The 18,354-nt window shown below is 47.5% G+C and overlaps 1 pseudogene; it reads left to right on the top strand.

Moving 5' to 3' along the window:
• Positions 1-17,196, top strand: part of LOC147108398 (zona pellucida sperm-binding protein 4-like) — a 41,658-nt pseudogene extending 24,462 nt beyond the window's left edge.
• The last annotated feature ends 1,158 nt before the right edge of the window (positions 17,197-18,354 follow it).

Here is an 18,354-nt window from a genome sequence, read left to right as displayed (position 1 = left end):
GATACCAGGCAACGAAGCCATTGGGTCTGTTGTCGCTGGTTCAGTCATGCCCTATCTTGTCCCACTGCCCAGGCACGATTGTAGACCGGCCACAGCCTGTCTGCAAATGCCTGTGTGTCTCCCCTTCCTTCTGCAGGGTTCTCCCTATGCGATCGAACGGATTGCTGTTGTTCGCACCCATAGCTTCCAGTATTTCCTCCTTCAGGTCCTCAAAACCCTTCTGCCCGCTCTTGGCCTCATCCGAAAGGGTCTGATAGAGCTTGCTATCCACAGAGAAAAGCAACATTCTGGCTTTCTCTTCATCATCACAGCCATTAACGCCGGCTGCCTGGTCTATTTGTTGGAAGTGCATTGAGGGGTCTCCCTTTTCAGAGAGCATGGGAATATGGTTCACATGCCTCTGAGCTGTGGGGATTCATAGGGGACCAGGTAGGTATTTTGAACAGCCCCTGGGTCATTATTGTTCACGGGCGGACCATACCTCCGTTGTCGGAGGGGGTACACTGGTCCTGGTCCCCACCTGCCTAGCGGGACCTGCTGGCATCCTCCTACCACCCCATTGTCCACCCTTCCTTGCTGCCAGAGCTCCTCAAAATCTGGAGCTGTGGGCTGCTGTCTTGGGATCTCTAATTCCCTAGCCAGCCTTTCCCTGGGTGTTGCCTCTGGGGCGGTTTGATTTGGGCTGCCAGTAAAATCCAGCTGACCTGCCTTTAGGCTGATCACACAAATCGTCCCCTTTGCTGCTTTTAAAGCCATGTTAAGGCTTTCTATCTCTGCCCTACAGGGGCCATGATCTGCTTCACTAAACCTTTGGGCGCAGGCCAGCTTTTAGGCTGCCTTTACTTCCCTAACCCTTTCCTCCTGCTCTGTAACCTCTGACATGAGGTGGACATACTCTTCCCGCAGTCTCGTCTCGCTATCTCTGGCCTCAGTGATTCCCTGCACAAGGCACTCTATAAATGCCTGGCATTTCGTGAACTCTAGTGTGAGGCGTGCATTTTCTTCCCGCACCCTCATACCACTAGCTCTGGCCTCATTCACCTCTCTTATGAGGCGTTCTACCCCCACCTGGCACTTCTCAAACTGGGACTCCTGATTCTTGGCCTCTTTAACCTGGCCACCTATACTATAATAGGTCAGCTTACACACTGCCACTACTTTCCGCAGGACTGTCCACAGGCTAAAAACAAGAAAAGCAATAACTGATGCTATCTCCAGATCGAGACCACTTATCAAATCAAAAATGGCCTGCAGTCCTGTCACGGTCGCCATTTTGTAAGGGGGCATCTTTTAACTGATTTAAGGTCATTTCCCTGGTCTTTCAGCCTTTGCCTGCACTCTGACCAATTCCAATCTTTTACCTGGTTTACGGTAATTCACCTGGTCAGGCAGCCTGCTGCTACACTGTAAACCAAATTCCAATAAACCAATTTTCAAACAGCGGTTTCGAATCGCTACCCCACCTTCCAGTTCTGACTGAAGGGCTTATAATTAATGATATTAAAATGGACAAATGGTCTGGATGAAAGATAATCAAGCTTTATTACCTAAAAGAAACTATAATCAAATATTAAACTATACCACATGAACACAGTAAATTACAGTAAAATTGCTTAAATGAAGGAAGGCAGATGGCAAAAACGAGGGGTAAGTGGCTACAATGTTGATTAAACAATCTTAGCAATATCCCCTTAATTACCATCCCCCAACTCCTTACTAGGTTGCTTTGCTGAGGAGTCAGAAACCCTGCTCACCTGTGGTCCAGCGAAGTAAGAGCTAAGAGAGAGATAGCTTCTCAGGAGCTATTTTTATACCTGGAAAAGTCTGTCTGCAAAATTCACGCCCAAAGTGAAACGCTGTGATTGGTTGATTCAAAGTGGTTGGAATGGGTTAATGTGTCTGCACTGTGGGGCCGAAATGTTCCCGCCCACATCCGGAGCTCACCTGGGCTAAAACAAATGGGAATGCAACTGCCCTATTGTCCAGAATGATGGGTGATTCAAACCCATTCAATGCTTAAACTGTTGCATATCAAAATCTGTTCCACAGTTTCAATGTGCCTCATTGACTGTGAGTGCTTTGAATTGCTGTGTAAACAGAAGCAGTTTCAATCGATTGTCCTGCGGTTGGTCTCAAGTGGGCTAATCTCTTATGTCAATAAGCAACTTCAAGTGCTTCTGAAGGGAACCTCCCTTTGATTGGCAGGTCTTTGACTGCCACTGTATCCTCCCACTTTTTCACACAGACAACTCGAGCTGCTTCTTTGTCCTTTTGCCATGCTTTCTCTGCCATTTTGAAACCTTTTGTGATTGCCCAAACTCCAGGGAACAATCTTATTAATCAAAGTACTGTCTTAAGGTGTGTGAATATTTTCCACAGAGCTCCTCGACTCCCGTGTTGTCCACATTCTTTCCATCTCAGAGCATTCTTTTGCGGTTCTAGGCACATTTTAAAACATTGCAGACAAGTCACAGCACCCAATTCTTCGTCCACGATGCGCACCAATATTTTCAATCTTCAGAGAAAAACAGGGGAATTTTGCAAAACCCCTACAGTGTGCAGCCCAGCAACTCTCTGTAGCTCTCGAAGAAGTTGTGAGCCAAAAAGGCTGTCACTTTTAAACCACACCAGTGCCCTTTAAATAATGCCCCCCCAGGCCGAGAGCGATTGGGTAAGGCTCCATTTAAGCTGTCACTATTAGCGCCAGGCGCTATGGAGGGGGGCGCCACTGAATTTCCGGTCCGGGGCACCCAAAAGGCGTTGCACACTCAAATGATGTCATAATCTGCCTGCGCCTGTGAGCGGGCGCTAAGATTTTGCGCTGGCGCTAAATGCATGCTCAATATGGGGCAAGGCGCTATGCTCCCTGCGCCTGGCTGGAAATTGGCTATTGCCCCACTTCTTGGCCTCTTTAGACACTAATCGGTGGCGCTACCAACCGAATTTCTCCCCCAATGTGTCTGCGCAGCTAATTTTCTTGTAGCTAGGAATCATTCTCATTGTTTCTGAGTTTTTTCCAAGACTGCTATCGCCATGAGGGTGTAGTACTCTAGATGCAGTCTAAACAATGCTGTGCAAAGTGACAGAATGGTGTCCTTTGATTTGTACTGAATAGTTCTATGAATACAATCCAGTACCTTGTTGGCTTTAGCTATGTTTCTCTGCATTGGCCCTGAACCTCTTCGCAATCAGTATTTCTGTATTGTTCCATGCAACAGTTACTTTTGCACTAAGAAAGCTGAATGTGACCCCAGCTTTAGAGTAATGGGGTGAAGTAATTGGTCCATTGTAGCCCAGGCATGGGTTTAGATGGCTACTTTCTCATCGAAGTAATGTATTGAACTCTAACCCTTGCCACCAATGAGAAACTAAAATCCCTTTTCTTTATTGGATCAAAAAAATGTTCTGCTCCCACTGACTGACCCTTCTGTTGCAGGTGCTCCCACTGACTGACCCTCCTGTTGCAGGTGCTCCCACTGACTGACCCTCCTGTTGCAGGTGCCCCTATGAGGGTGATGACTACCAGACCCTCCTACACCCGGTGGATGTGTTTTCCAGCCTGCAGTTCCCAACCCATCACAAGTGGTTTGAAGTGAAGACTTTTGTTTTCCTGGTTGGAGATTCTGCCCAGCCGCTCACTGGACAGGTAACCAAACAGGAGTCTGAGCCAATGAAACCCTTTACTGGCTCCTTGTATAACAGCCTGGTTCACCTGTCTACATGAAACTCACTCTAAACTCCTTTCCCTTCTAGGTTTACTTGCACTGCAGTGCTTAGATTTGCTCCCCCTCTGCTCAGGATGACTGTACATCCAAATGTGGCCTACGTGAGTCCTTGATTTAATCTCTTGCTGAACATGGGATTTCCTTCTGCTCTAGAGTTTATTTCTAGTCAAAGCTAACTAATTTGCTTGTCTTACAGTAATATCTGGTTGGTTCCCTGTAACTGGGGGTTTATCACTCTCTCCCTCCCAAAAACAAACCTGCTCTCAACGGGAAGGACCCTTGTCTATAAATAGGAGCCACAACTCTTAACAAGAATCTCCAGGGCCTGACTGCAATCCTGTCAGAACATAAGAAATGGGAGCAGGAGCTGGCCATTCAGCCCCTCGAGCCTGCTCTGCCATTCAATAAAATCATGGCTGATCTGATCTTGGACTCAACGCCACGCTCCCCATAACCCTCAATGACTCTGTAGCTCAAATATGTATATCTCCACTCTTATGTTCATTAATAAATAGACATTCTTATTATGAACACAGTTAGCTTTTGCTAGACACTTTTATTGAGCACATGTGGACTAGGTACAGTATCTGTAGAGGCTTCCATCTTGATTGCTGCCTTGTGGGTAGCCTAGTGCCTCATGTGTAATGTAGTCTTAATATATATACAGCTGGGTAGTGTAGTCTTATACATACAGCTATATACAGCTCTACACAGCTCTACGGCTCCACCTAGTGTCCACTATAGAATGACATGTTATTGATCATTATATCCCCCTTTCTTTGAGGTTTAACAAAATCAATATCAATCAACTTTCAAGAAAACAATAAAGATAATATCAGTAACACTTTTGTTAGTGCTCTATAAACATAAACATTTTCAAAACAGCCAACACATTTTCAAAGCTTTACATTGTACTCAAAGATTAAGTCTATCAGGCTTTTTTACTTCACGTGTGGGTCTTCTCAACACGGGTAAGTCTGATGTGTCTTCATGAGATTGTTCTGGCGGTGAATGACAAGATGCAGTTGCGGCATTGTCATCAATCTGCTCTTGTATAGATCGAGGTCTCCTTGTGATCTTTGCTTGGAGAGGGTTTCAGTGTTTCCTTCACTCTTCATGCCATAACTCTCAATGTAGTCAATGCACTCTCGAAAAACTGCTGGCAGCTGGATCCCATCATACAGCATAGTCCTCTCAGCAGCCTCGGCTAATGGAACACCAAAGATTGGCCTGAGGGAAGAAGGAGTATCCACCGGAACTGCTTCCTGCTCTGCTGCAGGCTTCTTCTTTTTCTTTTTCTCTTTCCACTGCTTAACAACATCTGCTGCGGTTATATCTTTGGACTTTTTCTCCATGGCCTAGAAATTCAGTATAGCCACTTTTGGGGCGGTAAAGTCGGGTGGGCGCTAAAGTTTGCGCCCGGCGCAAAGTCGATGGCACGTCGCCGATATTCAGTAGCTTCACCCTAAGAGGTTGCTTGAGCACTAAAACTGGCGATGCACGCCTATCTTTAGGCGCTAAGCCGGCGGTGCTGAGGGATAGCGCCGAGGCCGGGCGCAGCGCAGGTGCAGTCATTTCTTGATTGACAGCAGACACCGTGGCGCCGGCCAGCTCTTAAAGGGGGAAGGGTCGACTTGCTCTGCTGCAACGGCCTGCACACTGCAGCCTTCCAGCTAGACCTGAACACTGCTGGTGATCAGAAGGAGCCATGGCAATGGTACAGAAGGCCCGTGAGCGTGCCCTGCGCTTCTCAGCCCATGACTTGAAGGTGATGGTGAGGGCCTTGGAGAAGAGACAGCACATCTTGTTCCCGGACACTGGCAGGAAGCCTCCCACCAGCGTCTATAGGAAAGCCTGGAGGGAGGTCGCCCGCTGGGTGTCAGCCACCGGCGATGCCCCCAGGGACAATGTCCAATGCCGGAAGAAGTTTAATGACCTGACCAGGATTGTCAGGGTGAGTACCCTTTCCAGTCTCCTCCTCATCCTTGCATGTACACCTGACATGATGGGCAAAGGGACCTGAAAGCCCTAATGGCCAGCCCTCAGCCAGCAGCTATGGGACAGTCATGAACATCAATTGCACATTCTGCACTTTACACCATGGGAGGCAGTGCACACCACATCAGGGCTACACACTGGCCAAGCTATTCCACCATGGGAGGCAGCGCACACCACATCAGGGCTACACACTGGCCAAGCTATTCCACCATGGGAGGCAGCGCACACCACATCAGGGCTACACACTGGCCAAGCTATTCCACCATGGGAGGCAGTGCACACCACATCAGGGTTACACACCGTACTTACAGGCCGTCCTTTCTCTTGCAGGCAAATCTTGCCAACAACCGAAGGCACCAGTAGCAGACCGGGGGAGGCCGCCCCCAGATCCAGGAGCTCACTCCCCTGGAGGAGCGCGTGAGTCGCCTCCTGGGACCCCGGGTGATTGGGCCCGTCGCCTGTGGAGATGCCGACCCTCTTCTGGGCCACAATGGTATGGACATCACCGTTTGGACCTCTCTCGTCGCACTTGCGCATCCGATCTACCTCCTTTGCCATTGTCCAACCAATGCGCTGAATGCCACCAGTCATGCCTCCCTCGCTGACGCCCTCTCCTCACTCTAAAGCTACTCTTGTGCCTTCCTGCTTTCAGCTGGTGACGAGGAGCTCCCTGAAGCTGCCAGTGACAGCCCCTCCGAGGAGGAAGAGGAGGAGGAACAGGAAGGCGGACCATCAGGGCAGCAGTCAGGTGCGGCTGCAGATGCCGAAGTAGTGGACACGTCTTCCCTGGAGGAGAGCCTGGAGGAAGTGTCGGAGGGGAGTGGAGCTGCTGGGACCAGTGGCGTCCAGCAACCCAGGAGGGCTGCGGTTGGTCCGCGGCCTTCCCCCCAGAGGGAGGAAGGATCGGAGGGGAGTGCAGTTGCTGGGCCCAGTCGCCGGCGGCAACGTGGCAAGGGTCGGCCAGCTCTGCCCCCTGCTCCCCAGCCGGAGAGTCCGGACTCCAGTCCGGCCACGTTCAACTCAGAGGAGGCGCACCACCTCGATCAAATGGCCCAGGATTCAGATCGCCGGCACACCAAGCTGATGGGGGTAGTGGCACGGATGCCTGAGGCCATCGAGTCCCTGGCTAGTAGTGTGCGCGAGTTCGGGGCCTCACATGCCGCGAGTGGCCGGCTGATCAGTGATGCCGTCCAGACAGTGGCTGCTCTGTTGCGGTCGCAGACCAGGGCAACAGGGGCACTGACTGCTGCCACATGCGCTGCGTCAGCCAGGCATCACCTGGATACCCGCCGCGCTGCAGCAGCACAGCGGGCTGCCCTTCGGCAGATTGGTGCGCATGCTGCAGTGCGGGCCCGGGCGAGTGGCAGAGTGCCACATCACCAGCCAGGGCTGACCATCCGCCAGATTGCACACATTCCTCCAGCCGTCACCGCCACTCCCCCAGTGGTGCCTCAACAGCAAGCGGCTGCGAATGATGTTGGCCAGGCACAGCTGCGCCAATCACCAGCCGGCCCCTCGAGGGGCAAACCCCGTCTAGGCCGCCCCCCAAGGGCATCAGCCGGAAGGACATCTAACCCTCAGGAGCCTTTCCCCAGCCTCGCAGCAGCCACTGGGCAGAGCTTGCGGAGGAGCAGCAGGCCGGGCAGGGGCCCCAAAAGGCTCGACAAGGTCTCGCCCTCGCGGCCCAATAAGTAAACGGTGTGGCCAAGTGTTATTTTATATGGCAATGCCTATGTTTCTTTTGGGGATGGTTGTTTTGTTTCTGGGGATGTTTTTTGGGTTAAGGCCGAGGATGAAGGCCATTTTTGAACAAATGTTCAGTTATTCCTCCCCAGGTTGTGGGAGTGAGTCATTTGATGTACTGTTTTTTGGGGCCGTTGAATGTTTCTGGGTTTCATGTGGGAAGGGGTTTCATTGGTCTAAAATAAAGATTTCTCTTTATTCAGAGAGTGTCCATGTTTGTTGCTGTAAGTGTTTGTTGCCTTCGCCGGCTGAGGGCTTGCGGAGCGGCTGCGTTCATGTTCCTTCATGGCCACAAGGCATTCCCTGACAGGGGGCTTAGAAGTGACGTTCAATAAGCCACCGACGGACGGCCCTTGGACTTTCTCGCTCCCTCCTGGGATGGTACTCCTCCTCCTCCTGCTTGTTAAGTCTGTGTGTTCTAGTTATGGTTGATAAGAATCACTGCACACAGACCACAAGAGTAAATTCAACAGGTCTTTACTAGTCGGAGGTCAGGCTGAACTGCCCAATAAATCATTACACAGCACTTATATACCGGTGTGGTCACCACCAGTATTACAGTATACAGCAGCCAAGATAAAGTAGTGCATCTCTTAAAATAGTTCTCTTAAAGGTGGAACGGTTACATACACCACAATCCTCCCTTTTTAGCTTAACAGTATATATTCCCCATTAACATAACATAATAACATATATACACAACTTCATGTAAAAACAGTTCACAGATTCAGTCTCTGAGGAGGCCTCCTGATCCGAGACGGATAACGCCTTTCAGGGGTCTCTCGTTCTCGTTGCTGGGGTGACTCATCTAATAGTCCTTCACTGGACTTAACAGCTTGAACTTTCGTAACTTCAGAACCAGCATTGTTGACTTCTAAAGGCTCGAGTACCTTGGGAAGTTTTTTTGCTTCCAGACTGATTTGGCTCAGTTCGGAGGGACCACGTGCGTGACCTGGTAGGGGTGATAATGGTTCAGATGAGTCATCATCTTCTGCTTCCTCTCTGTTGTCTTCTATTTCCTCCATCACTTCAGCTTTTGCCTCTGCCACCAATTCCCTGAGTGGCTTATTACTGCTGACACTGCTCACAAAAGGGTACTCTTTCTTCTTAGCTTTCAACTGATCGATGAATTTGACATATTCCCTTTCTTGCTCAGCTTTGATTCGTTTGGCCTCATCGCGCAGACGGTTTGTGTGTTCCTGTTCCATTTTCTCAATCAGCTGCTTCTGCTGTCTTTCCAGATTCTCCAACTCTGTGTCAAAGAACTTTTTCTTTGCATTCATCTCTTGCTCAAAACGGCGAATCATTTGTTCTAATTGCTGTTGTAGTTTGAAATTGAGTTGAGTTCGAGCCCGGAGTTCCTCCTTCTGAAGCAACCGCAACTCTCGCAGCTCCTGCCGCCTTAGGAATCGCATTTCCTCAGCTTTCTTCTCATCCTCACCAATAATCTTTGAAGTAGTGACACTCACTTCCACTCCATCGACAACAAATTTTCTAGTTCGTTTCAGAGTTTTGTTGTATGCTTGATTACCCCGTATTGATAGAGAGCCACTTTCCTTGTTTAAAGAGAGATCACCTGAAAGGGAAATGTTCAAGTCAACGCTATCGGATGCAGATATGCTACCCGAATCAGAATTTCTCTTTGACTTTCTATTGGTAGAATCTACTGCTCCATTGAGAGTTAATGAATCCGGGACCAGAGTGACTTGTTTATCAGATTTACTTTCCTTTTCATTTCTGGTTAGCAATTCTTTTTCATTCTTTGAATCAGCAGTGCCCTCAGAAATGTGCATGTATGTAGACTGGACAGACTCAGAATTCTCTGTCAAACTATGTTGTTGTTGTTCAGTGGAATTCTGTTCTGATACTTTGTTCTCTTCTGAAGCATTTATGCACTCCTTCGTTTTTCCATCATTAGTCTGCAAGTCCATTTTAGACTTGTCTTTTGCACATGGGCTGGTCTTACCATCATCAGTTCCAGAGTCTGAGCTGATTGTCTTCACTGAGTTCTCACTCTCTGCTTTGTCACTGTCACTGCTGCATATGCCCTCATCCAATATTCTGGACAATCGTTCAGGTTTGACATCTTTTTTTCCGGAATCTACCGTTATTGCTTTTAGGGAGTGCCAGTCCATATTTATTTTCCTGATCCACTCCCGTCCCAGAAGTGGTGGACCTCCCTCAGGTAGTACATATAAGTCCATTTCTTGGTGTTCTTTGCCCTTGTGTACCACCTTGACTTTTATCTTTCCGATGGGGTATACTCTTTGCCCCGTGTATGTCTGCAATACTATCTCCGTATCCCGTAGGGGAATATGTGTGAATAACCTTTTGTAATCTTGCTTATTCATGACCGTCAACGCCGATCCGGTGTCCAATTCCATCTTCACTTGGACTCCTGCTATCTGAAGTGTGACCCAGATAGTTTGTAGGTCAGCTTCCTTACTCACATTGTGAATTCTCAGACTACCCAGTTCCTTGCTGTTGGAGTCTGAATCCGAATTCTGTTCATCCGAACTCTTCTCAGCCACCTTATGTACCTTTCTGCACTTTTCCTGCGGTGACTTTTTGTTGCTGGTCTTCTTTCCTGACCGGCATACTTTAGCTATGTGACCAAGCTTGCCACATTTTCTACATTCCTGATTTTTAAACCAGCATTGGTTCTGATCGTGTGTTGTCTTTCCACAACGATAACATTTCGCTGTACCCAAAGCCATTTGATCTACGCTGAGTACCGCTGCCTTCAGCTGCATTTCCGCAGTGCCTCTCGCTGCGGCTTTGTGCGATGCTGCAATAGTGACAGCCTTATCAAGTGTAAGGTCATTCTCTTCAAGCAGCCGCTTTTGTGTTCCTTCTTTCGACAATCCACACACGAATTTGTCTCTCAGTGCCTCTGTCAGTCTTTCCCCAAACTGACAGTATTTCGCTAGCTTACGCAGTTCAATTAAATACTCCGCGTTGCTTTCCTCTTTCAGTTGCGTTCTCGCATAAAATTTAAATCGTTCCGCTAACATCAGCGGTGTGGGGTTCAAATGATTTCTCAGGACAGCAACAATATTAGCGAAAGCCTGATCCGCCGGTTTAGCTGGTGATAGAAGATGCTTCAATAGCCCGTATGTCTTCGCACCCATTGAGTTTAGTAAGGTTAGTGCTTTATCTTCATCTGATATTTTATTTGCCTTACAATAAATCTCTATGCGTTCTACATACGTGGCCCAATCTTCAACATCAGGATCAAAACCGTTGATGTTACCACGCTTAGGCATCCTCGCAATCCACCACCATGATAGAAGGGATGATCACTGCCTGTTGCTGATGGAAGGCTTCGTGTCAGGATTCTTCCTTGCTCTTCAGACCCGAGTCTTTTCTCAGCAGGATGATGAGGGCGGATGCCTCTTCTCGACGCCCGTTAAACTGCCTTGGATATGTCTCTGCCGTAGGGTAAGATCGTCATCATCGCCACTGTTAAGTCTGTGTGTTCTAGTTATGGTTGATAAGAATCACTGCACACAGACCACAAGAGTAAATTCAACAGGTCTTTACTAGTCGGAGATCAGGCTGAACTGCCCAATAAATCATTACACAGCACTTATATACCGGTGTGGTCACCACCGGTATTACAGTATACAGCAGCCAAGATAAAGTAGTGCATCTCTTAAAATAGTTCTCTTAAAGGTGGAACGGTTACATACACCACACTGCTCCTCCTCCTCATGCTCCTCCTGCTCCTCCTCCTGAGGTGGTGGTCCAACGTGAGGTGGCAGTGCCTGAGTCCTGCGGAGAGCCAGGTTGTGCAGCATGCAGCAAACAACGACGAATTGGGACACTCGGTCCGGGGAATACTGCAGAGATCCGCCGGAACGATCCAGGCAGTGGAACCGCTGCTTGAGGACGCCAATTGTTTGCTCGATTATGTTCCTGCTCGCTTGATGACTCTCGTTGTATGCCTCTTCAGCAGGGGTCCTGGGCGCGCGGAGCGGGGTCATGAGCCAGGTACACAAAGGATAGCCTTTGTCCCCGAGAAGCCATCCTCTTGGGGGAGGCTGTGCCTCAAACATGTCACGCACAGTTGTCTGCCACAGGATAAAGGCATCGTGGCTGCTGCCTGGAAAGCGGGCATTGACAGCTAGGATGCACTGCATGTGGTCACACACCAGCTGCACATTGAGGGAATGGTAGCCCTTCCGGTTGCGGTAATCCTCAGCATGCTCCACAGGTGCCCGCAAAGCCACATGCGTACAGTCAATGGCGCCCTGCACCAAGGGGAAGGCCGCGAATCTTGCAAATCCCAGTGCATGCTGATGCTGCCTCTCCAGGGCCATGGGGAAGGAGATGAATTGGCGTCTCCTTCTGAAAAGGGCATCGGTCACCTGGCGGATGCAGCAATGCACGGCGAACTGGGATATGTTAGCAATGTCCCCAGCAGCGGATTGGAAGGAGCCGGTGGCATAGAAGTTCAAGGCCACCGTCACCTTCGCCTCCACCGACAGAGACGTCCTGCTCCTGAGCTTTGGACGCAGATCTCTGCAAAGCAGATGGCAGATCTCTCCAACCACCTCCTTTCGGAATCTCAGCCTTTTTACACATCGCGCGCCACTCATGTTGAGGTAGGTGCACTGCTGGCGGTATGCCCTGACTGGGTAAGGCCTATGTTGCCGACGCCTGTTGCCCCCTCTGCGTCTAGCCAGGGCTGCCCCTCTCACACCGCGTCTGCGAGCCCTACGGACATGACGCTGAAACTCAGCGTTGGCACCCCATGCAGCCCCCATAATATGCTGGCAAACAGTCAAATATCCAAGAGGCCACTTGCAACGCTCTGGCCTGAAGCCAAAAACACCTGAGCTAATGTTGGCCCAAACCAGAAAGCTGTCTTCCTTGGTCTCTCTCCAGAAATCCGTTGCACAAGAGTGTTTGCTGCAAAATGCCTGCCCTTTATAGTGCAGGGTAAATGCCCTTTAATTTACGCTCCCCGGGGCCCGCGTCGGCTCTGTTGCGTTCCACTAAACAAGCGTGCGGGCCGCCGGCCGCACAATGGGGCGGTCCCACTGAAGTTCTGGATCGGGGCGCGCAAAGGGCGTTGCACGAGGATATGATGTCATTTTCTGCACGCGCAGGTGAGCGCGCGCTAAACTTTGCGCCGGCGCTAAATGTCTACTTAATTTGGGGCGAGGCGCAGATCGCGCTGCGCCCGGACGCTACACGCATAGCGCCCGAAATTCACTTCTCTTAAGGCGCTAACAGCTGGCGCAAGCAACTGAATTTCTAGGCCCTTGTGTTTTTCCTCTTTATGCTTTTCTTCCTTTGGCTTCTCTTTGACCTTAAAGTCTTTCTCTCTCTTCTTGGAGAAACTAGGCTTTTTGAAGACATGGATACCCTTTGGCCTTTTCATCCTTGATGGGCTCTCTGCTTCATCACCTGAGTCATCTGGTCTGCTTATGGCAGAGTTTATACGGTAGACTCTCTTGACCAGTTCTAAGTCTTCACAAGCTTTGTCACCTAGTATCGAATCAAATCTTTCAGCCACAACAGAAAACATGAGATGATGCACTTTGTCTTTGACTGTCACTTTAAGTCTGCATACACCTAAGCTATCTATTTTCTGTCCATTATAGTCCTTCAGTAGTACTGACTTTTTCTGTATTTTGAGCTTTTCTTTCATATTGTTCATGTCACTCATACTGATTAAGTTTGCTTTTGCCCCAGTGTCTAGTTTCAAGGTAACTAATGCTCCATTTACCTGCAGTGGGATCATCCATTTGTCCACTTTTACTGCATTGACTTTATGTTCAGCATTGTCCATTTCTGAGGGCTGCACATTTTCTGTATCTTTTTTGATATCGTCACATGACACCATTCCTCTATCGCCTGTGGGCCTGCAACCGTAAGCAGCAACACTATCTTCCTTGCGTCTGGCTTCGTACCGAATCCGATGGCTGCAATGTAGAGTTCGAATTGTTGTTTAAAAGTCTGCCAATTGTAGTCAATTTTTCCTGTGAGTTTCAAGCGCTCTGGTGCCTTCAAATTCTCCATGTCGCTTTTCACAATTTTCAGCAGATCTTCACCATCCTGGTACCATCTTATGTTCATTAATAAATAGACATTCTTATTATGAACACAGCTAGCTTTTGCTAGACACTTTTATTAAGCACATGTGGACTAGGTACAGTATCTGTAGAGGCTTCCATCTTGACTGCTGCCTTGTGGGTAGCCTAGTGCCTCATGGGTAATGTAGTCTTAATATATATATACAGCTGGGTAGTGTAGTCTTATACATACAGCTATATACAGATCTACACAGCTCTACGGCTCCACCTAGTGTCCACTATAGAATGACATGTTATTGATCACTACATCCGCCTTGGATATATTCAAGGACTCCGCCTCCACAGCACTCTGGGGTAGAGAATTCCAAAGATTCACGACCATTTGAGAAGAAATTCCTCCATCTTCATTTTAAATGGGCGACCCCTTATCCTGAAGCTGTGCCCCCTAGTTCTAGATTCCCCCATAAGGGGAAACATTCTCCCTGTATCTACACTCGAGCCCCCTCAGAATCTTATGTATCAATAAGATCACCTCATTCTTCTAAATTCCAGTGAGTATAGGCTCAACCCTGCTTCATTGACAACCCCTTCATCTCAGGAACTAATCTAGTGAGCCTTCTCTGAACTGCCTCCAATGCAAATATATCCTTCAATAAGGAGAGCAAAACTGCATGCAGTATACCAGGTGTGGTGTCACCAGCGCCCTATACAGTTGCAACAATAAAGGCCAACATTCCATTTTCCTTCCTAATTACTTGCTGTACCTGCATGCTAACTTTGCTTCATGTACAAGGACCCCCAGATCCCTCTGTACTGCATCATTATCTAGTCTCTCTCCAGTTTAAAAAATAATTTGCTTTTTTATTTTTCCTACTGGTGGATAACGTCACATTACCCCACATTATACTCCAGCTGCCAAATTTTTGCCCACTTAATTTACCTATCCATACACTTTGCAGACTGTGTCCTCCTCACAATTTGCTTTCCCACTTTTCTTTGCACCATTAGCAAATTTGGCTACATTACACTGTCCCTTCATCCAAGTCATTAATATAGATTATAAATAGTTGAGGCCCCAGCACTGATCCCTGTGGCACCCCACTAATTACAATTTGCCAACTGGAAAGTTACCCATATCCTGACTTTGTTTTCTATTAGTTAGCCAATCTTCTATCCATGCTAATATATTACCCCCAACCCTGTGAGCTCTTCTCTTGTGCAGTAACCTTTTATGTGGCACCTTATCGAATTTGTTCTGAAAATCCAAATACACTACATCTACTGGTTCCCCTTTATCCACCCTGCTCGTTGCATCCTCAATGAACTCTATATAAAATTTGTCAAACATGATTTCCCTTTCATACAATTAAGCAGAGTCGACATGGTTTTATTATGATTTTCTAAATGTCCTGCTATTACTTAATAATGGATTCCAGCATTTTCCCAATGACTGATGTTAGGCTAACTGGCCTATGGTTTCCTGCTTTTTGCCTCCCTCCTTTCTTGAATAGGGGTGTTAGATTTGCGGTTTTCCAATCTGCTGGAATCTCTCCAGAATCCAGGGAATTTTGGTAGATTACAACCAATGAATCCACTATCTCTGCAGCCACTTCTTTTAGACCCTAGGATGCAGGCCACAAGGTCCAGGGGACTTGTCAGCCTTTAGTCCCATTAGTTTGCCTAGTACTTTTTCTCTAGTGATAGTCATTGTTTTAAGTTCCTTCCTCCCTGTAGCCCCTTGATTATCAATTATTATTGGGATGCTTCTAGTGTCTTCTTACTGTGAAGACCGATACGAAATATTTGTTCAAAGTCTCTGCCATTTTCCTGTTTCCCATTATTAATTCCCCAGCCACAACCTCTAAGGGACCAATGTTCACTTTAGTTACTCTTCCCTTTTATGTACCTGTAGAAGCTCTTGCTATCTTTTAAAATATTTTTTGCTAGTTTACACTCATAATCTATCTTTTCCCTTTTTTTTGTTGGTCATCCATTACTGGTTTCTAAAAATTTCCCAATCCTCTGGCCTACCACTAAGCTTCACAACATTGTATGCCTTTTCATTCAATTAGATACCATCCTTAACTTCCTTAGTTAGCCACAGGTGGTTCATCCTTCTCAATCTTTCTCTCACTGGAATAAACCTTTTGAGAGTTATGAAATATCTCCTTAAATGTCTGCCACTGCTTATCTACTGTCTTACTCTTTAATCTATTTTCCCAGTCTACTTTAGCCAACTCTATCTTCATACCTTTTTAAATTGCCTTTATTTAAGCTTAGGACTAGTTTCAGAACCAAGTTTCTCACCCTGAAACTTCTATCATGCTATGATCACTGTTCCCTAGAGCATCCTTTACTATGAGATCATTAATTAATCCTGTCTCATTATACATTACCAGATCTAAAATAGCCTTCTCTCTAGTTGGTTCCACAACGTATTGTTCTCAGAAACCATCCCGAATACAATCTTTGAACTCTTCTTCAAGGCTACCCTTGCCAATTTGATTCGTCCAATCTATATGAAGATTAAAATCACCCATGATTATCACAGTACCTTACTTACAAGCCCCTATTATTTCTTGATTTATACACTCTCCTACAGTGTAGCTACTGCGGGGGGACCTACAGACTACTCCCACCGGTGACTTCTTTCCTGTACTATTTCTTATCTCCACCCAAACTGATTTCTATATCCTGCTCTTCTGAGCCAATATCATTTCTCACCACTGCACCGATCTCATCCTTTATTAACAGAGCTACCCCACCTCCTTTTCCTTTCTGCCTATCCTTCCGAAATGTCAAATACCCCATAAAATTCAGTTCCCTCCCTTGGTCACCTTACAACCATCGGTAATGGCTATCAGATCATGCCCATTTGTTTCTATTTTTGCCGTTAACTCATCTATCTTGTTACGAATGCTGCGTGCATTCAGATAAAGAGCTTTAAATTTTTTCTTTTACCCACTCTGAAACTATTTGCTGGTGCATGCTTATGTTTGTACGCTCTGTCTCCTGTCACACTCTGGTTATCATTTTCCCTATTGCTACCCTGCACTATTGCCTCCTTTCTCTGACTTTCTAAAATCACCTTCAACTGAACTCCCCTTCCCCCGCCCCCCCTATTAGTTTCAGTCTAGGTAGTGTTTAGCTTTTTGCGCATCATTGCAAACATTGAATTGGAAGTGCAGATGGTGTAACGTGGGTTGGTCTCTGGCTATATAGCAGGTAATGTGTGATCTCCAGTGTCTTGTCAGGATTTTTCTTTCTCCTTGGAGATGATACATGGGTGACCAGGTTGGAAAGTGGGTCAGGTCAAAATGTCTGCTAACAATGTCTCATTTCCCAATAGAGAGATGCAGGAGTACAGATGACCATGAGGGAACATTGGTGAGTGCTCCTGGTCCCATAATATTCCTGGAAGGTGAGAGTCATCTGTCTAAGAAGCTGCTTGAAGAGAATGGTAAGTGGAGGCTCTTCAATAGGCCACTGTGAACCCTTCCAAATATAACATCTTGTGTCTCCCAATAGATGCTGCTGGGTCTCCTTCTTGGTTTCTGCGTGGAGCAGCCATTGGCTTCATGGTGGTGGCTCTGTCCCTGTTGGTGGTGATGGCTGCAGTGTACAGGATGAAGAAACCAAGAGCTGTCTCTTCCCAATGTAGTGAGATTGAACTGTAGACCTGAACAAATAAACCAGATGGACAGAAATGGGCCTTTTGGGTGTTGATGTGAACCATGAAATGGCTAGTAGTAAGTCCTAGTTACACTGGTAGAGTTAAAATAAAATCCCATTGTTGACTGGAGGGACAAAGTGGACACTGAGTGAAGCTTTACTGTCAGACATGGTAAATTTATCTAATCCAGCACACGTTGTGCCTCGTTCAGTTGATGGAGATTATGCCACCCACCCACCCTGCCCCCCTTCTATCTTCTAACCTATTTTTCGTTGTTCTTTTGAGCATTAGACTTTGGATTGACTGTTAGATCCTGGGAAAGAATTTGTGGGTAACATGGTTTTTTCTATGCAATAGCAGGAGCGTGGCACAAGATTGTGGTGTCTGACACCATCAAGGCTGCTGCAGTGGTGCCTCTGAGAAGCTTCACCTATCTTGTCTACAAGGGTAGTACTTACTTTCTCCTTTCCCATTTCTCCCCTGCTCCCTCCTTCCCTGCAGCTGTCTGTTTGCCATGTGCCTATGATGGGCTGCAGGCTGAGTGCTATTATATGCATAGTGTGCTAATTGTTTGGCATGCCACCTCAAGCGAACATTTGAAGACCTTTTTCTACAGATGCTCAGGCTCCTGCCTGTAGGTCTAGCAGACCTTTAGTGGAACAGTATTTCTCTTTGGACTGGGTTGGGGATTGATGGCAAGAACTGAGCCACAACTTCACTGATCCCATTAGACCCAACACCAATGACTGGCTGGTCACAGTGAAGCAGTGCCCTGCAGTGGGGGCCATGGCTGGCATGGACATAGGTGATGGTGGCAATGTCTCTCCCACTGCCTACATGGCAGAACTGTCTACGGCTTCAGCTGCTATGATTATCACCTCAATCCCAACCACATTACAGCCAGCCACCTTGCCAGTTGAGTGTATGAAGGATAGATGTCTCCTTTGCCTTAAGGGCAAGTGTGATAGTAGAAAATAACAGGCATGTGGAGCTCACTGATGCCCATTTTTTAGTCTGCCCTCTGGCTCCTGTTCTACATGGGGAGGAGGGTGAGAACCATAGCCTGGAAGCTGAATCTAGAAGTTGTGAATTTGAATGTATTTTAGCAGCTCAATGTTGACCGAAGGACTGGGGGTGGGGGGAAGTCCGTTGCTTTGCGCTTCCCGTTAGC

Source organism: Somniosus microcephalus, chromosome 13 (genome assembly GCF_052327205.1).
Source record: "Somniosus microcephalus isolate GS21.2 chromosome 13, FLI_Smic_1.0, whole genome shotgun sequence".
Lineage (NCBI taxonomy): Eukaryota > Metazoa > Chordata > Chondrichthyes > Squaliformes > Somniosidae > Somniosus > Somniosus microcephalus.
This window is presented reverse-complemented; position numbering and strand designations above follow the sequence as displayed.